The sequence below is a fragment of the Nicotiana tabacum genome, chromosome 22 (genome assembly GCF_000715075.1).
Source record: "Nicotiana tabacum cultivar K326 chromosome 22, ASM71507v2, whole genome shotgun sequence".
In the NCBI taxonomy this organism is placed as follows: domain Eukaryota; kingdom Viridiplantae; phylum Streptophyta; class Magnoliopsida; order Solanales; family Solanaceae; genus Nicotiana; species Nicotiana tabacum.
The window spans coordinates 48,341,151-48,363,475 of record NC_134101.1 but is presented as its reverse complement, the minus strand read 5'-3'; positions in this window follow the sequence as shown (position 1 = coordinate 48,363,475).

Sequence of the window (22,325 nt, the reverse complement as noted above, 5' to 3'; positions counted from 1 at the left end):
ACCTTCAGAACCGGTTATGAAAATTTTGAAGGCCTTGTTTTTGTTACGGGTCTCGGACGTCTCCGAGCCATTTTAGTATGGTCGTAGCCTTTTTAGTTCGGGTGTTGCCCAATGGGCTAGTTACCCCGAGTTATCTAGGCTTGCCTAAGAAAACAGTCCCCGAGTGGGGGAGGCCGTAGCCTTTAAGGTTCGGGTATTTCCTAATAGATCTTGTGTCCCCGGGCTCCGATAATCCAAGCTGTCCGAGTTTGTTTTCGGGTGACAGCCTCTGATTAGGAGATCGTTTGAACTTGGATAAAAATGGCCCTTGGGCTCGATATCTTTAAGGAATCGAATGTAAGAAATTTCTTAAAAGAAAAAAGAGATTTTCTTATAGGACAATATATTTATCCGCAAGGTAAAAACTTTTATTCTTATGCGTAATAGTTATACATGTGTACAAGTTTTGTGCCATGGCTCGAGTAGTCTATGCAGGCACAGTTCATGCTATCGTTTGGCCCTTACAATAAATCCTATCGATTGAGCTGGGACCATTCAATCATAAAGCTTCCTTCCTTGCTAAAGTCGTTAACCGAGGGTGATGCTCCCCAGTGTTTGGGGCCGAGCATAGAGAGGCCTCGAATATTGTTGTCGTGATCTTCGATACCGGTTCGTGACCGGCCTTAAATTCTAAGTTATCATGATTTACCATTGCATTAAAAACCTTGCCGAAAAACCCATTTGGGACAAAACCGGTTCAAGGGAAAAAGAGTGCAACGCGTGCTTTCAGACCTAAAAATTGTATTATTGCTCAATAATTCCCTGCAAATGTTAGTTCGGAATGTAAATAAAAGGAAATGAATGGGATCGTACCTTAGCAATAATATCGCTTCAAGTGAGTTATGTTCCAGTTGTTCGGTAGTTGCTAACCGTTCATTGTTCCGAGTTTGCACGATCCTTTACCGGTGTTCTCGATAATTTGATAAGGGCGTTCCCAGCTCGGCCCCAACTTCCCTTCGTTCGAGTTTCGGGTGTTTAGTGTAACCTTCCTTAGTACCAAGTCCCCAATATTGAAGTGTCGAAGGTTAGTCCTTCGATTGTAATATCTCTTGATCCGTTACTTTTGGGCGGCCAACTGGACAAGGGCTGCTTCACGCCGTTCATCTAATAAATCTAGGCTCGTGTTGATAGCTTCGCCGTTCTATCCCTCGGTAGCATATCAGAATCTGAGACTTGGCTCTCTGACTTCGACTGGTATTAGAGCTTTGTCGCTATAAACTAGTGAGAAAGGGGTGGCCCCGGTACTGGACTTCGAGGTCATTCGGTATGCCCGTAAGACTTCGGGCATGATTTCCTTCCATCTTCCTTTGGCGTCAGTTAATCTCTTTCTGAGGTTTTGGAGTATGGTTTTGTTAGTCGATTCTGCTTGCCCGTTCCCACTACGGTGGTAGGGTGTTGATAGAATCCTTTTGATCTTATGATCTTCGAGAAACTTGCTTACCTTGCTGCCGATGAATTATTTCCCGTTATCGCACACGATCTCGGCCGGCATTCTGAATCGGCATATGATATTATCTTAAATGAAGTCTATGACTTCTTTATCCTTGACCTTTTTGTATGTTTGGGCTTCCACCCACTTAGAAAAATAGTCATTCATAAACAATATAAATTGAGCCTTACCGGGTGCCCATGGAAGGGGCCCAACAATATCCATTCCCCACTTCATGAACGACCATGGTGACAAAACCCAATGCAGCAGCTCCTCGGGCTGATGAATTATCGGAGCGTGTCTTTGACATTCATCACATTTTCGTATGAACTCCTTTGTGTCCCTTTCCATATCGATCCAGTAATAGCCGGCTCTAATAACTTTTCGAACCAATGATTCAGCGCCTGAATGATTTCCTCAGGTGCCTTCGTGGATTTCCCTCAAAATGTACTCGGTGTCCTCTGGTCCTAGACATATCACAAGTATGCCATCAAATATCCTTCTGAACAAAGTTCCATCTTCGGGTAGGCTAAACAAAGTTGCCTTAGTATGTAGGGCCCTCGATTTCTTTGGATCCGACAGAAGTTTTTTATGTATTAATTTCACCAGTCCCAAGTGAGGCTCATTGAGTTAATCTCGGCATGACCTTCTTCCACTACCGATCTCATAAGTTATACAGCTTCCCCCGAGTTGAACTCGTCGTCTTCGACCGATGACCCTAGGTTAGCGAGGGCATCGGCCTCACTGTTTTGATCCCGAGATATGTGTTGCAAAGTACATTCTTTGAACCGATGTTATGTTACCTACAATTTATCCAGGTACCTTTGCATTCGTTCTTCTCTGGCATTGAACGTCCCATTAACTTGGTTTACCACAAGGATGGAGTTGCACTTAGCTTCAATTACCTCTGCCCCAAGCTTTTGTCTAGTTTGAGACATGCAATCATGGCCTCATATTCGGCCTCATTGTTAGTCAATTTCGCAGTCCTAATAGATAGTCTAACTACATTGCTTGTTGATGGCTTCAATACGATGCCAAGTCCAGACCCTTTTGCGTTCGAGGCGCCATCCGTAAAGAGGGTCTAGATCCCCGAGGAGGTCCCTGAGTTGATTAATAACTCTCTTTCGACCTCAGGTATTAGGGCCGGCGTAAAGTCGGCTATAAAGTTCTACCAAAATTTGAGACTTAATGGCGATCCGGGGTCGATATTCAATATTGTACCCACTGATTTCTACAACCCATTTGGCCAACAGGCCCGAGAGCTCGGGCTTATGCATAACATTACTCAATGGGTAAGTAGTTACGACACATATGAGGTGACACTGGAAGTATGGTCTTAGTTTTCTAGAGGCGCTTAGCAAAGCGAGCGCCAGCTTTTCTAGGTAAGGATACCTAGTTTCGGCCTCACCTACGGTCCTGCTAACATAGTAAATTATAAATTACATACCTTGCTCTTTCCGGAACAAGACTCCACTTACTGCTATCTCCGATACCGCCAAATACAAGAATAGTTGTTCGTATGTCTTCGACGTGTGAAGCAGCGATGGGCTCGATAGATATCGCTTGACTTCCTCCAGGGCCCATTGGCACTCCAGGGTCCATGAGAAGTTATTCTTTTTCTTTAATAGTGTGAAAAACTGGTGGCTCTTGTCATATGACCTCAAAATGAATTGCCCTAGGGCAGCTATATGTCCGGTTAATCTTTGCACGGCCTTCACGTTGTCCACAACCGTGATGTCTTCGATGGCTTTGATCTTATCGGGGTTGATCTCGATTCCTCGGTTGGACACTAGAAACCTGAGGAATTTACCTGATCCAACTCCAAACGCGTATTTCTCCGAGTTCAGCTTCATGTTGTATTTCTTTAATATGCTGAAGGTTTCCTATAAATGTTTCAAATAGTCCTCTGCTCGTAGGGACTTAACCAACATATCGTCAATGTAAACCCACTTTCATTTTCCTATTTGTTCCTCGAACATCCTATTTACTAGGCGTTGGTAAGTGGCACCAGCATTTTTTTTAACCTGAATGGCATCACGCTATAGTAGTATGTGCCGTATTTAGTGATGAAAGAGGTTTTTTCCTGATCACTCGGGTTCATCCGTATTTGGTTGTACCCGGAGTAGGCATCAAGAAAACTGAGGATCTCGTGGCCGGCCGTGGCATCGATCATTCGGTCGATATTGGGCATAGGGAAAGAATCCTTGGGACATGCCTTATTCAAATCCTTATAGTCTACACACATTTTTAATGTGTTCCCTTTTTTAGGGACTAATACTACATTTGCTAACCAATTCGGGTATTTAACCTCCCGAATGGACCCTATTTTAAGGAGTTTATATACCTCGTCCTTGATGAAAGCATATTTGACCTCGGACTGGGGTATCCTCTTCTGCTTGACCGGATGGAACTTCAGGTCCAGGCTCAGCATATGAGTGGTTATCTCCGGTAGGATCCCTGTCATATCAAGGTGGGACCAAGCGAAACAATCTATGTTAGCCATAAATATAATGAGTTTTTTTCTGAGCTCGGGATCCATGCCCAAGTATAGCTGTCGATCGGGTAGATGCTCGACCATTATGACCTGTTCTAGCTCCTCGATCATCGATTCAATGGCGTCAGAATCATCGGGGGCTATAAAGGACCTAGGTACCCCGTAATCATTGTCTTTATCACTCCCCTGTTTTTCTGGTTGGGTCGAAGCTAGTGTCGGTAATTGCTATTTAGTTTCTTGCATTGTGACCGAACTCAGCCCCTTTGTCGTTGTAAGTGCGGAAATCAGAATGTCATCATCGACCGCGAACATCTCCCTTGCAGCTGGCTGTTCTCCATAGATTGTTTTAATTCGGCCTGGTGTTTGGAATTTTAATACTCGGTGTAGAGTTGAGGGTACTTCCCTCATGTTGTGGATCCATGGCCTTCCAAACAAAGCGTTGTTCCCCATGTCTCCTGCGATTACATAAAACTTAGCTTACTGTATGGTCCCGGCGGTGTTCATCAGTAATATTATCTCACCCTTAGTGGTTTCACATGCCATATTGAATCTGTTTAGAACTCGGACTGCGGGCACGATTTGGTCTTGTAGACCGAGCAGCTCCACGACCCTCAATCGGATGATGTTGGCCAAACTACCTGGATCAAGTAACACACGCTTAACTCGAATTTTATGTACGAGTGTAGATATTACCAGTGCGTCATTGTGGGACTGTATGAACCCTTCCGCGTCCTCGTTGTTGAAAGACAAGGTTCCTTTCGGTATGTAATCTCGGGTTCATTTTTCCCTCGTGATGGACACTTTGGTGCGTTTCAACATTGGCCCCTGAGGGACATCGACCCTACCAATGATTATGTTAATGACATGTTGAGGTTGTTCTTGTTCGGTCTGTTTGTTAAAATCCCTATTCCTGAAATGATTCTTAGCTCGGTCGCTCAGGAATTCTCGAAGATGCTCGTTGTTGAATAGTCGGGATACTTTCTCTCTCAACTGTCGGCAATCCTACGTTCTGTGGCCGTGAGTGCCATGATATTTACATATCTGGTTAGGGTCCCTTTGGGCTGGATCGAATTATAGAGGTCTAGGCCATTTGGTATCTTTGATGTGTCCAATAGCTGATACAATGGCAGCAACATCGACATTAAAGTTGCACTCCGATAACCTTGGTGCTTCTTTGGGCCCGATGGGCCTATCAAAGCTGTTTTTGCTCATGAGTCCCCGATTTCTCTGACCTCGGTCACTTCTCATAGAGTTTTGCCCGGACCTGTCACACCTCCTTTTTCCCTGGGGGATAGGGGAGTTTGTTCAATTTAAATGATATTAATTGAAATGGGATTATTTATTCAATTCAGAGTCGCCACTTGGAATAATTTATGGTGTCCCAAGACCCCGGTTTATTTTAAAATCCCAAATCGAGGAAATTTGACTCTATTGATGGTCCACGAATACAGAAGACCGGGTAAGGAATTCTGTTAACCCGGGAGAAGGTGTGAGGCAGTCCCGAGTTTCATAGTTTTAGCACGGTCGCTTAACTATTAATACTTGGCCTAATTATCTGATTTAATACATATTTGAGACCTATTGTGCATTTATACCTTTTAAACCGCTTTTAGTATTTATGAAATTAGTTTGAACAAATCGTGATGTCGCGCACTCGTTTGTTTTTTTTAAACATTACAAATCGCGCCACGTAAAACGCACCCGCGACTTATAACATGTTAATTTTATTATTAATCGAAGTTATGGTCGGGTCACATGAAATGCACACCCGAATTAAAATTTACGTATCGTGACCATGCCAGGGGAATCGTACCCATGGCCACGATAATTTATTAATCATGCCTAAAGCAAACTACAAATGTTTGTGAATATTAACGACCTAAACATGCTTCTAGCGTTCAATGAGTATCTAGTAATAACGAAATAGAAATAAAACATATCATCTACTGTCCAACTCTCTTAAGCCTAATTTCTTAATTCTATTCGAACTCCCATGGCCCAATCCCATTTACTCACAATTGCCTCCCTACGGGCATCTAGTGCCCCTCTTCAACTTACGTATCAATATGTATTCACAAGACAAGATTGGCAAATTGTCTATGCTTAAAAGCTCAATCAAAGATTCAAGTCAAATGGATTTAAAAAGGAGAAATAAAAAACTAGTCGTAAAGCAACGATTAAAACATGGTGTGCAAACAAACGTAGACCAGCACATGAGAAAATTCAAGAAAAGAAAAATAACAGGGGAAAGAATGGACCTGAAATGGAGCCTAAATTTCTTCTTTGAAATTTAATTAATAATGAATCGATTGCCTTTGATTACAGCATAATCAAACTCTGAACTTCAAACTGGACTGAGAAATAGACACCTCGAACCGGAGAACCCGCTGATGAAACCTCGACGAACCTCGCCTGCCTCAACTCCCAAACTCGTTGGATTCCATGATTGCATTTTATTATAAACAGAAATGGTTTTTCGGAGCTAAAGCGAGGAGCTATTTGGATGAGCTATGACATCATTTTTTTTGGGCTAATTTTCGGGCTTAGGCGAGATGTTGCTTTTTTCCCTTCGCTGTTCTTTGTTCTAATGGTGTTAATAGTTTGAAAAATCAATGGAATCTTCAATTTTTTCTCGTCTGAAACTCCTCTTTCATCTGTTTTTGCTCGTCCGTTTCTCTGTGTGTGGGGCTGATTTCCGGCGAGTCTTGGTGGTGGCCGGCGCGGTCAAAGGAGGTGGGGGAGTGCGGCCATTAGCTTAGGAAATGGGGCATGGAGTTCAGTTTTTGAATTTTTTGTGAAAGGGTGGAGTCTTTTTTTGTGTGTCTGTTGGGTGGTATTGAAGTGTAGAGGAATTAGGTTTAATTTAGGGATTATAAAAGGGTTATGGGTTAGGGAATGGGTAAATGGGCTGAGGGGAGGAGTGGGCTCAGGTCCGAAAATGGGCTTCACCAATAAATTATTTTGGCCCAAATTTAATTCTTTCTCGTTGAACAAAAATAAAAATACTACCAAATAAATTAATTAATCTTAGTTAATAAGAATAAACTATTTTTGTGTTTTTAAACTTATGTTTTAAAATAAAAATAAAAATTTGATGGAAAATCCTATAAAAATGAAAATAAGTAAATATTTTTGAAATACTACTTTTAAAAGTTGTGCGGGTCAAAAATTACGTGCTTACAGCTGCCCCTCTTTGCTTGAAAACACAAAGTGTTTTTGAGCAAAGAATTAAGCAACGTAATTGACTTCTGATCCATCAATTATTCAAAAGAAAACAAAGATGGACAAAAGATTGTGACCGAGCCCTGGTATCTGAGCTGCCTACATATCCTTGGTTATAAAGGAATCAGGCCATGTGTAGTTCAAAAGTGAATGAAGTGATGGAGTATGTGGAGAGGATGAGGGAGTCGAGTGAGGTACCGTTCGAGGCTCCGGTCCGTGGTCCTGTTATTACATCAAAATCAAATTGAAAAAAAAGACTAACTAAGCCTGTCAGCTATGAGTTACAAGATTCCTATCTATAAGTCTTCTGAAGCTTGATCTTGAGTTTGAACGGTTCTTTATGCAGACTTTTGATTTGAACCTTGATGCTTGCTAGCTGCAGGTGATGATTCATTCTTCCACGGCTTCTTCGAATCAAGACCGGACATGCAGTGCTCGTGACTTCAACCATGTCTTAAGCAATTCACATCTTTCAATTGCTTCTGTGTTTTGGATTCACTTATTTTTTTTCTTTTATTCTAGATTGAGACTTCTTCTTTAGGTCATCTCGGACTGTCAACTTGCATTCTTGAGGCGATCTTCTGTACTTCTAACTTGAATTGAAATTTGAAATAACTTCCCTCGTTCTTCAGGTGGGTGCCTGCAACTGACTTGAAATTTGAAGTAAATTCCCTTGTTCTCCAGGTGGGCGCATGATGTTGAATTAAAACTTGAAATAAATTACCCCATTCTCTAGGTGGGTGCCTGATGACTTAAAACTTGAAATGAATTCCCTCGTTCTCCAGGTGGGCTTCTGATGACTTAAAACTTGAAATGAATTCCCCCGTTCTCCAGGTGGGCGCCTGATGACTTAAAACTTGAAATAAATTCCCTCGTTCTCCAGGTGGGCGCCTGATGACTTAAAACTTGAAATAAATTCCCTCGTTCTCCAGGTGGGCGCCTGATGACTTAAAACTTGAAATGAATTCCCTCATTCTCCAGGTGGGCGACTAATGACTTAAAACTTGAAATAAATTCTCTCATTCTCCAGGTGGGCGCCTGATGACTTAAACTTGAAATGAATTCCCTCATTCTCCAAGTGGGCGCCTGATGAGTTAAAACTTGTTCCTCATTCTCCAGGTGGGTGCCTGCTGACTTAAAAACTTGAAATGAATTCCCTCGTTTTCCAGGTGGGTGCCTGATGTTGACTTAACACTTAAAATAAATTCCCTCATTCTCCAGGTGGGCGCTTGATGCTACAACAAAATAGACAAAACAAAAGAAACTTTTCTGCCCCAGTTTGCACTAGGAAGATTTGTGAGTTGTTAGCAGATCTATAGATGAATGATGCAATGATGAGAGTAAAATTAAAGACTCGAATAGGATGTGCATCTCATGTGAGTAAAACCAAGAAAATTTCGACTAGCAAATGCGTCTGCTAAAAAAACCCTGAATGTCCCAGACTAGGAAGTGCATCTCCTAGGGGTGAAACTTGAATGAACCAAATTAGGAAGTGTGTCTCCTAAAGAAATAAAAATCTGAAAAACCCAAACTAGGAAGTGTGTTTCCTAGATTTGAGATTGAGCTTGCAGAAACTATAAACTAAGCTTGACTAAACTAAAAACTGACCCTATTCTCCAGGCAGGACCCCTGATTTCAAGAAAACTAAAAATTGATAACTTAAGAAAACTGAAAATTGACCCTTTCTTTTTTTTTTAAATAAAAAATAAAAAATAAAAAAATCCAGACTTCCCTTTTTTTTAAAACTTATTATCCTAGGAGAAAATTCATCAGACTAGGTTTTAATCTTAGGAGAAAGATTCATCAGACTAAGATTTCTATCCTACGAGAAAGTTCATCAGACTAGGTTTTCAATCTTAGGAGAAAGATTCATCAGACTAAGATTTCGATCCTAGGAGAAAATTCATCAAACTAGGTCTCTTTTTTATTATCTTAGGAGAAAGATTCATCAGACTAAGATTTTGATCCTATGAGAAAGTTCATCAGACTAGGTGTTTTTTTTTTCATCTTAGGAGAAAGATTCATCAGACTAAGACGTTTATCCTAGGAGAAACACTTCATCAGGCTAGGTTTTCTATCTTAGGAGAAAGATTCATCAGACTAAGATTTTGATCCTAGGAGAAAGTTCATCAGACTAGGTCCTTTTTTTATGGTATCTTAAGAGAAAGATTCATCAGACTAAGTTTTCTAATCTTAGGAGAAAATTCATCAGACTAGGTTTTCTAATCTTAGGAGAAAAATTCATCAGACTAAGATTTCGATCCTAGGAGAAAATTCATCAGACTAGGTCTTTTTTTATTTTTTCCTTTTTTTGGTATCTTGGGAGAAAGATTCATCAGACTAAGATTTCTATCCTAGGAGAAAGTTCATCAGACTAGGCCTTCTATATTAGGAGAAAAATTCATCAGACTAAGATTTTTATTGGGAGAAAATCCATCAGACTAGGACATTTTATCCTAGGAGGAAAAATGTGAAGAGCAATGGCAACATTTATGCACACTAGCAAGACAGATAAAGGAAAAGATTTGAGAAACTTACCTTTGTCGGCTCTTCTCTTCTTTTTTCTTTTTCTTTCTTTTCTTCTCTTTTTTTTTTTTCTGAAACCCAAATTCCTTGCACTGCTTTCTTCCTGTTTCAAAACAAAGAAAATTTTGTCAGTTTTAAAAGTGGTGGTCGGTTTGCGGCCTTGAGTCTTGGGCAGCTTGGCTTTTGCTCAATCAGCTTGAGTCAGTTTCAAGAGACGTTTTGCTTTACATCAACCCTGATCGTTTCACACCCAGTACTATTTGTATTTGTGGCTCAATCAGCCTTATCCCAACTGGAGATCTTTGCTTAGGTGACCTTTTCTGATATCTTGAATGGCTTCTTACTTTTTAAGCAATTTGTTTGTCAAAGAGAATCGAAAGTCCTTGATTAACCTTGAGGTTATCTTTGCTTGCTTTAGCCAAGTAGGCTGAAAAGAGTCTTTTGGGGAGAGCCTTTGCATGAATCCCCAAGGCATGTTGACTGTAACACCTGAGTGTGCTGGCCAAATTTACTTTGCAACTGAAAAGCTGGTAGCAGATTTTGAAATCTTTTCTTGCTTGTTTTGACAAGGACTGACTCAAAGCAAAGGACATCATGATGCAAAGAAACAATATTAACAAGAAATGCCCCTGTCGGAAGGACAGAAGAAAGAGTTTTTTTTTCTTTTTGTTTTGCGGTAACTAACCTTAATGATCATGACATGCATTTTGGACTTGACGGTCTGATCTATCACTGACCAAATCTTCCCTTTTACCATTCTTATGACTTTGAAGTCGGGCTTGTTCGTGCCAATCCTTTGCATCAGTTTCATGACTCACTATCGACTAATGGTGCCTCAAGGGGTTTTTACTAAGAAGTCTCTCTCATTTATTCATCTCTGCTTACCGTCGTCTTACAGTGCCCGTGAGAATTTTCACTAGTAAAACTCTCATTTTTCTTCTTTATTTTTCTTTTTCTTTTGCTTTCTAGTGTGAGTAGCTGACAGTGTTCTGTGTTACGTGACAATCATTGCTCATTGCATTCTTCTCTTGGCATTCTTGAAGGCATATCGGAAGGTCTTTATTCTGAAGGTTTTTGGATAGGGTTGGAAAGAAAGGACGGCATAAGGCTCAAAGTACATTCAAAATGAGGGGTTGTAGACTTACAACTCTTGGAATCGACTCTTTCAAAAGTGGAATAAAATCTTTGTCCCACTTTCTGATACTAGGGATTTTTGGATTTGTTTTTTTGAATTCTTATTTGGTTGGACCGAACCGTGTAAGGCTGCTTACGTATCCTTTTTTTAAAGGAATCAGGTCTAACGTAGTTCAAACATCTGACCTAACTTTTTTTTCATCTTTCTTTCTTTTTCTTTGTCTTCTTTTTTTCTTTTTTTTTCTTCTCTTTTTTTTTTTAAACAAGTTGCCCTAGCTTTTATTTTCTGGGGGCATGGACCTTTGACTATTCTTTTCTTTTTTTTTTTCACTTGAATTTTATAAGAGTTTCCCCAGTATGTACTCTTGGGGTATGAACTTTTCTTTTTATTTTTTTTATATTATTTTTTTTGAACTTTTAACTCTATACTTGATTACAAAAGAGGGTGATCAAAGAAAATAACACAGGCTCAAAAGGGGTAACAAAGGGTATAAAATATTTGGGTAGCAGAAAAAGGGCCTTCCAGCCTCGAGAATGCCAATCTTGTTAGCCCTTCAGAATCACGACATTGATGGACATGTTGCTTTCTGGGTCTCTTTTCAGTGCAAAGTTGTATGAGCAATACTTTCCTCGCAGTGAATGACTCTTGTCAATTTGGGTGACTTTTTCTTGGATTTTGTCTTGATGTAGAAGATGCATTTTGCCACTAAACTGATCCATTTCAAGTTGTCTGAAATACACCTTCTTTTGAAAACACTTTCTGTCTTTTAGTGCTAAACAGACTTCAACCCGTCCGATCATCCTTAAGCCCGATCTTCTTAATGATTCAAAAGGTAGAGATCATTAACTTACATGAGCCTGACTGCTTTGGTTCCATGAAAACATGGCTCATGTTTATTTTTCAAAAGTGTCTCTATCTCACGTTATCCAATTCAAGACTAAATCAGGTTTATAAGGTCTGGCCAAAATTTTCGCATGCATGTCATGTCACTAGAACTAGCGTGAAAAAAACTATGCACAAAATGACTGACTGCTTTTTTTTATAGAATAAGGGATAGAAGGGTCCGATAGCACAAAAAGAAGAAGAAAATAAGACAAAATAAACTACCATGACTCCTCCCTGTCTAAAAGAGGAGTGACTTTCCAGTTGCTAAGCGACATCTTAGCCACAAATTTGCACATCAGTACTACTACGGCATTCAACCTTTTTATTCCTTCTGATTCACTCAATTTTTGACTTTTTGATCAAAACATTCCCAATATTGGTTGTTGGATTTCAGGACTGACGACATGTAAAATTTCAAAGCAACTCATTTACTAAAAGACTTAGAAGAATTCTCATGTCTCCCCATCATCAAATTATCCCGAGCAGGCCATGTCTTATTGCTCAAATCTGGTAAAGTCAACCCCACATTTGCCACTATTTTTTTATTTTTTACCGCCAACTTGCCTACTTGCCTTTTCGTGATTTTGGATCAACAACAGTGGTCCTTGTTCCATTGGTTGAGAAGATGCTTTTATTTTCGATGGATCCTGGACTCGCCATTGCAAACCAACAAACCGACCACCTTAAATCAGGTTTTATTTCAAAACAACAAACATGTTAGAATGAACACTTTTTTTCTTTTTTTCTTTTTCTTTTTCTTTTCACTTTTTTTCTTTTTTTTCAAAATCATTCGATCGAACCTGATGTGGGTTGCCTACGTATCATGTTGGAATATGAATCAGATCTTGCGTAGCTCGGAAAGATCAGAAATAAAGTAAATAAACTAACTTTTTTTGGATTTTGATTATTTTTTTAATTTCTGAAAGAAAGACTTATAAAGAAGAAAGAAAATATTTTTGGATTTCGATTTTTTTTTATTTGAATTTTTGAAAAGAAAGACTTCTAAAGAAGAAAGAAAATATTTTTTTTGAATTTCGATTTTTTTTTTCCGGAATTTCGAAAGAAAAACTTCTAAACAAGAAAGGAAATATTTTTGGATTTTTAGAATTTTATTTTGAATTTATGAAAGAAATACTTCTAAAGAAAAAAAAATATTTTTGAATCTTGAATTTTCTTTTCAATTTTCGAAAGAAGAATGAAAATATTTTTGGATTTTAAGAAGAAATTAAAAAGAAAATATTTTTGTATTTTTTTAAAAAAAATTGGGGTAAAAGAAAGACTTTCTAAAGAGGAGATAAAGGAAAATATTTTTGGATTTTTTAAAAATTATGGTCTAAAAGAAAGACTTTCTAAAGAGGAGGTAAAGGAAAATATTTTTGGATTTTTTTGAAAATTGTGGTCTAAAAGAAAGACTTTCTAAAGAGGAGGTAAAGGAAAATATTTTTGGATTTTTTGAAAATTGTGGTCTAAAAGAAAGACTTTCTAAAGAGGAGGTAAAGGAAAATATTTTTGGATTTTTTGAAAATTGTGGGCCGGAACCGATGAGGTTTGCCTACGTATCTCACATCTGGTGAGAATCAGACCCGCGTAGTTCTGCCAGTTTTGACGGAACAGGGGAAACATGAATTTTGAAAACATTGGCTTATTTTCTCTCTTTTTATTTTTCAAAATTTCGGCAGAGTTTCAAAATGTTTCAAATACCTACCTCACTCTTGTTGTTTTTTTTTTCTTCTTGATTTTCTTTCCCTATTCTAGAAGTCGGTCAACATACAACCCGAATCAAATGAATACATAAGTAGCACGTAATGCATCAGGATGGTCTTTTAATTTGGGTACACCTGTCCAGGACGGACCCAACCCATGTGTTGAGTCCCAAAGTCAAATGCACGTCATGCAAACAAACGTTCCTACTAGGGATCCGGCATGAGGCTATGTTATTCTAAGTTTAAATCCTGGGTGTATTGTTCTAGACCTGGCTTACCCGAGCGGACAACTCGAGCCGAGAGAGGGCAGCGTACCGGGAATACAGAAGCTTCACCGGCTTTGCAACTTATCCGAACCTCGTTCTAAAATTAGGATATGACTCTAACAGAAAAGAAGCCACACGAAGCGCATGCTTCCCAGAAGATTTAGAAGACTCAGAGAGAAGAATGGTTTCGTAGCAGTTTTTATACAATTCACACAATATCAAAGTGGTAAACATTTAGCACATTAGGCTCAAACACGTAAAAAATCAGACAATCATGAAAGCCAATCATAACAGTTATTCTAAGCTCGAATTTTGAACCCTAAACCAGAACTTCTGGTTTTTTTCCCCAGCAGAGTCGCCAGAGCTGTCACACCTCCTTTTTCTCGGGGGGATAGGGGAGTTGGTCTAATTTAAGTGACATTAATTGAAATAGGATTATTTATTCAATTCAGAGTCGCCACTTGGAATAATTTATGGTGTCCCAAGTCACCGGTTTATTTTAAAATCCCAAATCGAGGAAATTTGACTCTATTGATGGTCCACGAATACAAAAGACCGGGTAAGGAATTTTGTTAACCCGAGAGAAGGTGTGAGGCACTCCCGAGTTCTGTAGTTTTAGCACGGTCGCTTAACTATTAATACTTGGCCTAATTATCTCATTTAATACATATTTGAGACCTATTGTGCATTTTTACCTTTTAAACCGTTTTTAGTATTTATGGCATTAGTTTGAACAAGTCGCGATGTCGCGCACTCATTTGTTTTTGTACACATTACAAATCACGCCACGTGAAATGCACCCGCGAGTTACAACATGTTAATTTTATTATTAATCGAAGTTATGGTCGGGTCACATGAAATGCACACCCGAATTGGAATTTACGTATCGTGACCATGCCATGGGAATCGTACCCATGGCCACGATAATTTATTAATCGTGCCTAAAGCAAACTACGAATATTTGTGAATATTAACGACCTAAACATGCTTCTAGCGTTCAATGAGTATCTAGTAATAACGAAATAGAAATAAAACATGTCATCAACTGTCCAACTCTCTTAAGCCTAATTTCTTAATTCTGTTCGAACTCCCATGGCCCAATCCCATTTACTCACAATTGCCTGCCTACGGGCATCTAGTGCCCCTCTTCAACTTACGTATCAATATGTATTCACAAGACAAGATTGGCAAATTGTCTATTGTTAAAAGCTCAATCAAAGATTCAAGTCAAATGGATTTAAAAAGGAGAAATCAAAAATTAGTCGTAAAGCAACGATTAAAACATAGTGTGCAAACAAACGTAGACCAGCACATGAGAAAATTCAAGAAAAGGAAAATAACAAGGGAAAGATTGGACCTGAAATGGAGCCTAAATTTCTTCTTTGAAATTTAATTAATAATGAATCGATTTCCTTTAATTACAGCAGAATCAAACTCTGAACTTCAAACTGGACCGAGAAATAGACACCTCGAACCGGAGAACCCGCTGATGAAACCTCGACGAACCTCGCCTGCCTCAACTTCCAAACTCACTGGATTCCATGGTTGCGTTTTTTATAAACAGAAATGGTGTTTCGGAGCTAAAGCGGGGAGCTATTTGGATGAGCTATGACATCATTTTTTTGGCTAATTTTCGGGCTTAGGCTAGATGCTGCCTTTTCCCTTCGCTGTTCTTTGTTCTAATGGTGTTAATAGTTTGAAAAATCAATGGAATCTTCTGTTTTTTCTCGTCTGAAACTCCTCTTTCATCTGTTTTTGCTCGTCCGTTTCTATGTGTGTGGGGCTGATTTCCGGTGAGTCTTGGTGATGGCCGGCGCGGTCAAAGGAGGTGGGGGAGTGCGGCCCTTAGCTTAGGAAATAGGGCATGGAGTTCAGTTTTTGATTTTTTTGTGAAAGGGTGGAGTCTTTCTTTGTGTGTCTGTTGGGTGGTGTTGAAGTGTAGAGGAATTAGGTTTAATTTAGGGATTATAAAAGGGTTGTGGGTTAGGGAATGGGTAAATGGGCTGAGGGGAGGAGTGGGCTCAGGTCCGAAAATGGGCTTCACCAATAAATTATTTTGGCCCAAATTCAATTCTTTCTCGTTGAACAAAAATAAAAATACTATCAAAATAAATTAATTAATCTTAGTTAATAAGAATAAACTTTTTTTGTGTTTTTAAACTTATATTTTAAAATAAAAATTAAAACTTGATGGAAAATTCTATAAAAATGAAAATAAGTAAATATTTTTGAAATACTACTTTTAAAAGTTGCGCGGGTCAAAAATTACGTGCTTACAGGACCCACTGCTTCTTTGGTCTCTATTATACAGCTGGTACCGATCCATGTTTGGTCTCGGTTCACAATCGATGTCTCCTTTGATTCTGTCGATGTTTCTGTCGGGATAGACAGACCCCGAAGGGACCCCGAGTTGATCATCTTCTACTCTGATTTTTGATTGATACCGGTTATGCATGTCGGCCCAAGTAACGGTCGGATATTCTATCAGGTTTTATTTCAACTGCTGTTAAGCCATCGAGCTTCAAACATTGAGCCCTTGGGTGAAAGACTGACGGCCCAATCATCAGCGACAGGTGGCAGGTCCATTCGTTCCATTTGGAACCGGGACATGAATTCTCTAAGCATCTCGCTCTCCTTCTATTTTACTTTGAAAAGGTTATTTCCTGGTTTCGACTTTTATGTCCCCGGCATGTGCTTTCACGAAAGAATCTGCAAGCATAGAAAATAAATCAATAGAATTAGGAGGTAAGTTGTGATACCATATCATAGCTCCCTTCGACATGGTCTCTCCAAACTTCTTCAGCAGGACAGACTCGATCTCATCTTCCTCCAAGTTGTTCCCTTTGATGGCACATGTATAAGAGGTTACATGCTCATTTGGTTCGGTTGTTCCGTTATACTTAGGTATCTCGGGCATACAAAATTTCTTGGGGATCGGCTTCGGAGTCGCGCTCGGAGGAAAAGGGTTTTGCACGAAATTCTTGGAATCCAGGCCTTTCAATATCGACGGTGCTCCCGATATTTGGCCTACTCTGGAATAGTAGGTTTCCATTTTTTTGTCATTAGCATTGATTTTCTTCTCCCCTGATTCCACTCGTTTTGTCAGTTCTTTGAGCATTTTTATGATCTCGGGGTTAGTCCCCGATTCGTTCTCATTCGATCTCTCTACGATCGGTTCGTCCCTGCGGGTAACTTCCCGGGGCGGATCGGGCTCAACTCTGCTTGGTGTGCGGCTTTGGTTTTGCAACTGGGCTATTGCCGTCTTATTGAGCCAGCAACATGTCGAAGATCACCCTTAAACTAATCCCGTCTCCACCAACGTTTTGTGTGTTTTGAGCCACCGACCGGACTCCAGCACATACGCTATTTTCAGGGTCAGTAGGAAGGTTTGTATCGATATCCATATGTGAGTTTGCGTCAATTGGGTCTGCGACCGAAATTTTGATGGGACCAACGGGCGAGACCTTATTACCGGGCGCTATGTTGTTATTTTCACCGTGGTGACCGGACTCGTTATCAACATTTTGGGACGCTGATTGAGAGTTTGACATTTTTGTGTTTTAGCCTGAAATCATAGACACTTCAAAGAGCAAGTGTAAATTAGTGTGTGTTATGGAGATTTGTATCACATAACCACTATTATCCTTAGCCCCACGATGGGTGCCAAACTATTTACCTCAAAATCGGATAACAATTAAATTTATAAGTGATTTTAAGGATACGTGATCTAACTTGATACAAAATAATAAATCAAATTGTAATTGAAATAAACAATGGAAAAGAAAAATACAAACCACACATGTTGAGCAGTCGTAGCCTTGGAAGGTTAGCCACTCTCGAGCCAAAAGTGTTTTGATTGATATCCGAACAGAACAACAAGAGAATGAATAAAACTTAAGGAGAATAATAATATATCGCTTTGGGATGCATGTTACGATGTATAAAATGAATAATCAAGCCCCTTTTATATAGTAGAGGAATCCTACTTTAGGTACAATTCTATAAAAGGAAAAAGATCTCTTGATTTGCTAATTGTCGGTTCCTTATTGATTCGTGCCGAGATTCCAGCCGTAATATCCGACCGGCTACGGGTATTTCAGTCTTCTGTTAGTTATCTCAACAATGTTTCTCCGAGCTCGCTCGAGGTTAAGGCCGATATCGGACTCAAGGTTCCTCGAAGGCAGGCTTTTCGACCTCGGATTCTAGCTCGATGGGACTCGAGGTCGATCTTCAGCCCTTGACCACCACGTCCCAAGCCTAATCTAGCAAGTTGTAATCGAGCTCAATTTCGACCGTATACAAATATCTATTTTCCTCTCTGCTGCTTGAGATTCCTGCATAGAACTCCTTGCCTTCTTCATATAGCAGTTTGTTCTGCTCGTTACACTAAGTCTGTAATAAAATTCAATCCAAACCAGAGGACATGTGAGAAAATTGGTGAATCAACCGAAGTTGCCCTTCTGGTAGAAAGGTTAGTCTTCACTACGAATTATCTTGTACTTTTTTATTGCAGTATTTATTTTAATTTATATACATTTTGGATGTATGTACATTAGAATTTTACAGTGGTTGTTAACTTAGCTCCTACCTATTGACAACTTTAAGTAAAATCAATATCTTTTCCAGTCTACCCTAATGCTTAGTTTTAGAAACTGTTGGAGTTAGTATGAAAGTGAAATAGGACCCTTGATACTATTATTGTCTCAATTGCCATATGTGCTTAACGATTGACTATCAGATGTTCTTGATGAGAAGCTAGCTATCACTATGCTTTTATTATTTCTTGCGAACCTTGTTTGTTTAGTGATAGTATCTTCAATGGAGGTTGTTTCTCTTCTCTCATATTTTAGGAGCTCTTGTTTCATTATACCTGCATTTATCAAGTGAAATGCTCGTTTCTTTTTTCTTTTTTTGGTTGATGAGTGTCTTTACTGATTAAGTGATATATGGTGGCCTCCAATCCAAACAAATAGTAATATATTCTTTTGTCATCCCATTTACTTTTATGGAAATTTAGCTCTTCATAGGTTAATCTTCTGCAGTTGATAATGTTTGTGGATATGCCAGACAATATTTAGTAGCAATATGTGAAGTAACTTGTTAGTAGAGGAGCTGCAAAAATGCTTTAAATTTAGATATTTTATTATGTTCATACATCTTACACAGATGAATTGATGAACTATATGTGACATTTATTTTGTTTTATCTTTCTAGGTCACACGCTGTGATATTTAGAGATTTAGCTTGTGGGAGATATCAAGAGTTAGAGAAGTATTAATGCACTAACTACTGTCTTGTAATATATGGCGTTGATGACAATAGTTATTAGACTCTAAATGACACTAGCTTTTGAATTCAAATGGTGTACTTTTTCTTTTATACTCTTGACACTCTAAAATTATGGATTGATTTTGATTATTGTGAATTTTATTCAATATATTATGCTTTCTAGAATGAATATTAGCATATTTTATTAGTATATGTAAAGAGAATATTGATGTTAGAATCACACTGAATGCTAAATAGACATATATTAGTATTTGCCTATTTGTGCATAATTTATCAAAAATAAAAAGGGGTTAAATGCGAAGATAAAAGGCAAATATAGGCATAATTTTAGTTGTCATCACAATGGCCATTGCAACATCTGTTTATCGACAATAAAATGAATATTTACCGGCCATTATAAAAGCCATTAAAACCATATAAAAGGGTTAGGTGGAGGGTAGGTTTAGTGGCCATGTTAATTATCAATAAAAGATTGCCGCAAAAAGTCATATGTTTTAGCGGCAATAATTGGGTCTTTTACCAACACTCTCTATAATTGCCGCTAATGCCTTTAGCGACGCTGGATACAGCGGCAAATAATTAATTTGCGGTTAAAAGTTTTAGTGACAATTGTAATTGCCGTTAAATTGCATATTTATTGCCGTTAAAAGTCTTTTTTGTTGTAGCAAAATATCACGCTAACTAATCACCACATATAGCAACCTAGTCGTTACATTACCCAAGTCAGATTAATCAAATCGAGTTAATTGTATTAATTTCAAACAACTTAATTATGTAAATATTTTTTAGTGCGTAGAAGGAACTCTTTTCCAAAACGCTGTAAGAAGCCCTTGAGATTCCTTGGTCATTTAAAACCCCACAGAGAGCATGTGAACTTAATCACTTATCAGTAAGCATAAAGAACTTCCCAATATAGAAAGGAAGTGAGAGATAGAGAAAAGAAGTGTTCAGTAGCCCAATGACAACAATAGCCTGTTTGGCCAAGCTTCTAGTCATGCAAATTTTTATTTTTATTTTTAATTTGAAGTATTTGGCCAAGATATTTTTTGGAAGAAAAATACTTTTGGCTAGAAACAGTTTTGAAAAAGCATAAAAAATAGCTTTTTTTCAAAAGTAAAAGCAGAAGTAGTTGCAACTTTTCTTCCTCCCAAAAAATACCCTTTACAAAATATTATATACACCAAAATAACCTTACTTAGTTTAAACTATTAAGTAATATAAAATGACTTTTGGGATGAACATTCATATTTATTGAATGATTTTTTGATATATTTAAATTATTTTGAAAGAATAAAGTACTTCTCAATTTTATTTTTATATTTTACTTAAATAAAATAAAAAACTTAATTATTATCTTTAATAATAAATATTTGTAATTATTTATCTACTTATGTAATATTAACTATTAAGCAAATCGCTTTATGTCCTTATTTGTAATTTGACACTTAAAAAAGTATTTTTTGAAAAGTTTGGTCAAACATAAATTATTGTTCAAAAGTACTTTTCAAATTGATTTGTCAAACACAAACTATTTTTCTTTAAAAGTACTTTTTCGAAAAATACTTTTAAAAAAAATTATTCTCAAAAGAAGCCGATTTTGCAGCTCGGCCAAAAAGGATTTGGGACAAAATCTAACAAATGTAATCCTCACACCTCAAAATACATAAACAAAGATCCATATCTGCATATGTGTCGGTCTGTTTGTAAATCTGATCATGTAGGATATGTGCAAACCTTTTATTGCTGCCTTATCAATGTACGTTGGATATACTCCCTCGGTATAATTTATGTGAGTCTATTTTGACTGAGCATAAAGTTTAGAAAAAAAAAAAAAAAAAATTTAAACTTGTGGTGTAAAATGAGATATATATATTTTGTGTGGTTATAAATTATTACATAAAAATAAATTATTTTCAAATATGAAAAAATAATTTTCACAAAGAAGAGATGTAGACCAATCAGAGATTGTGAATTTCATTGAATATATTGTTTTTCAACTTTTTCCCACAATGGGTGGTGGAATCTCTGCTAATATCTGCAAGTATCAATTTATTGAGCCAATGGTAGGTTGGCATGTTGCTTATATTTCTATAAAAAGGAAATGGTGGGGACAATAATGCATAGGAGCTGGAGCGTTGTACTGCAGCTGGATGTGGACATCGATTTCGTAGGCACAAAATTGGGGAGACCTTTTTGCCAGTATATTTCTGTAAAAGGAAAATTGTGGGGGACCCCATTTAATTTGTTGAGACTTGCACTGGTTTAAATATGTCGGGTTGGTTCGAATTTTTTAATTACCAAACCAAATCAAGTATATCGGATTATTAAATCTAAAGACCAAACCAAACAAATAAAAGTCGGGTTTTAAATCTCGTTTTTTCTCGAGTTTTTCGGGTTTTCAGATTGTTTCGAGTTTTTTTATCATAAAGTCTCTATAGCACAAAACATAGAATTTGTGGTTCAAATATTTCTGTAATCCTAGTAAGACAGAACTATATAAGGTATTTTTTAAATAAAATAACATAAATATGAGATGATTCATGATATTGTACTAAAATATTCAACAATTAAGATGAGTAAATCGCATAAAATAAATATAATTAACAAGCCATAATAAAAACAAACATAATTTAAAATTACTAATAAGTTGCTAAAATAAGTACGACTAATAAGTACTACTTATTATTTACATGACTAAACACTAAAAAATAATAAGTTATGCATTTTATTTAAACCATGGAAAAATTAAAAAAATAGATATTCAACACTATTTTCATTCATAGTACAATTGAATTGAATATCTTTTATTATCATTAGTATTAATTTGATTTTGGTTTAGGATTTATTTGAGTTACTAACATTTATGGACTATAAAACTTATTGGAGCATCCAAAAATTATAAGCCCAAGCTTGAAATAATACGTTAAAATATAAAATTATAAAAAAATTTAAGAAATATTTATAAACTACACTATAATAAATATTTTTATGTATTAAATATATTTAAAAATTTTATACATATAATATCGGGTTGATTTAGTTTTGGTTTGACTATTTTTAGTTAAAACCATACCAAACCAAATATCGTCGGGTTTTTTTTTTCATCACCAAACCAATCAAATTAAATTATAGTCGGACTTTTTTTCTCAATTTGATTCGAATTATTGAGTTGATGCGATTTGTCGGTTTCATTTTACATACCTGCTTGCATGCACGTGTAATCATATTCATATATTCCTACTCAGCCACCGCCACTTTGCGGCATGTAACTTATTGCTGATCAGTAGGGTAGCTGCAGAGGCACCGCCCACTAGTTGTTGTCGCCTGTCAGCTCTTC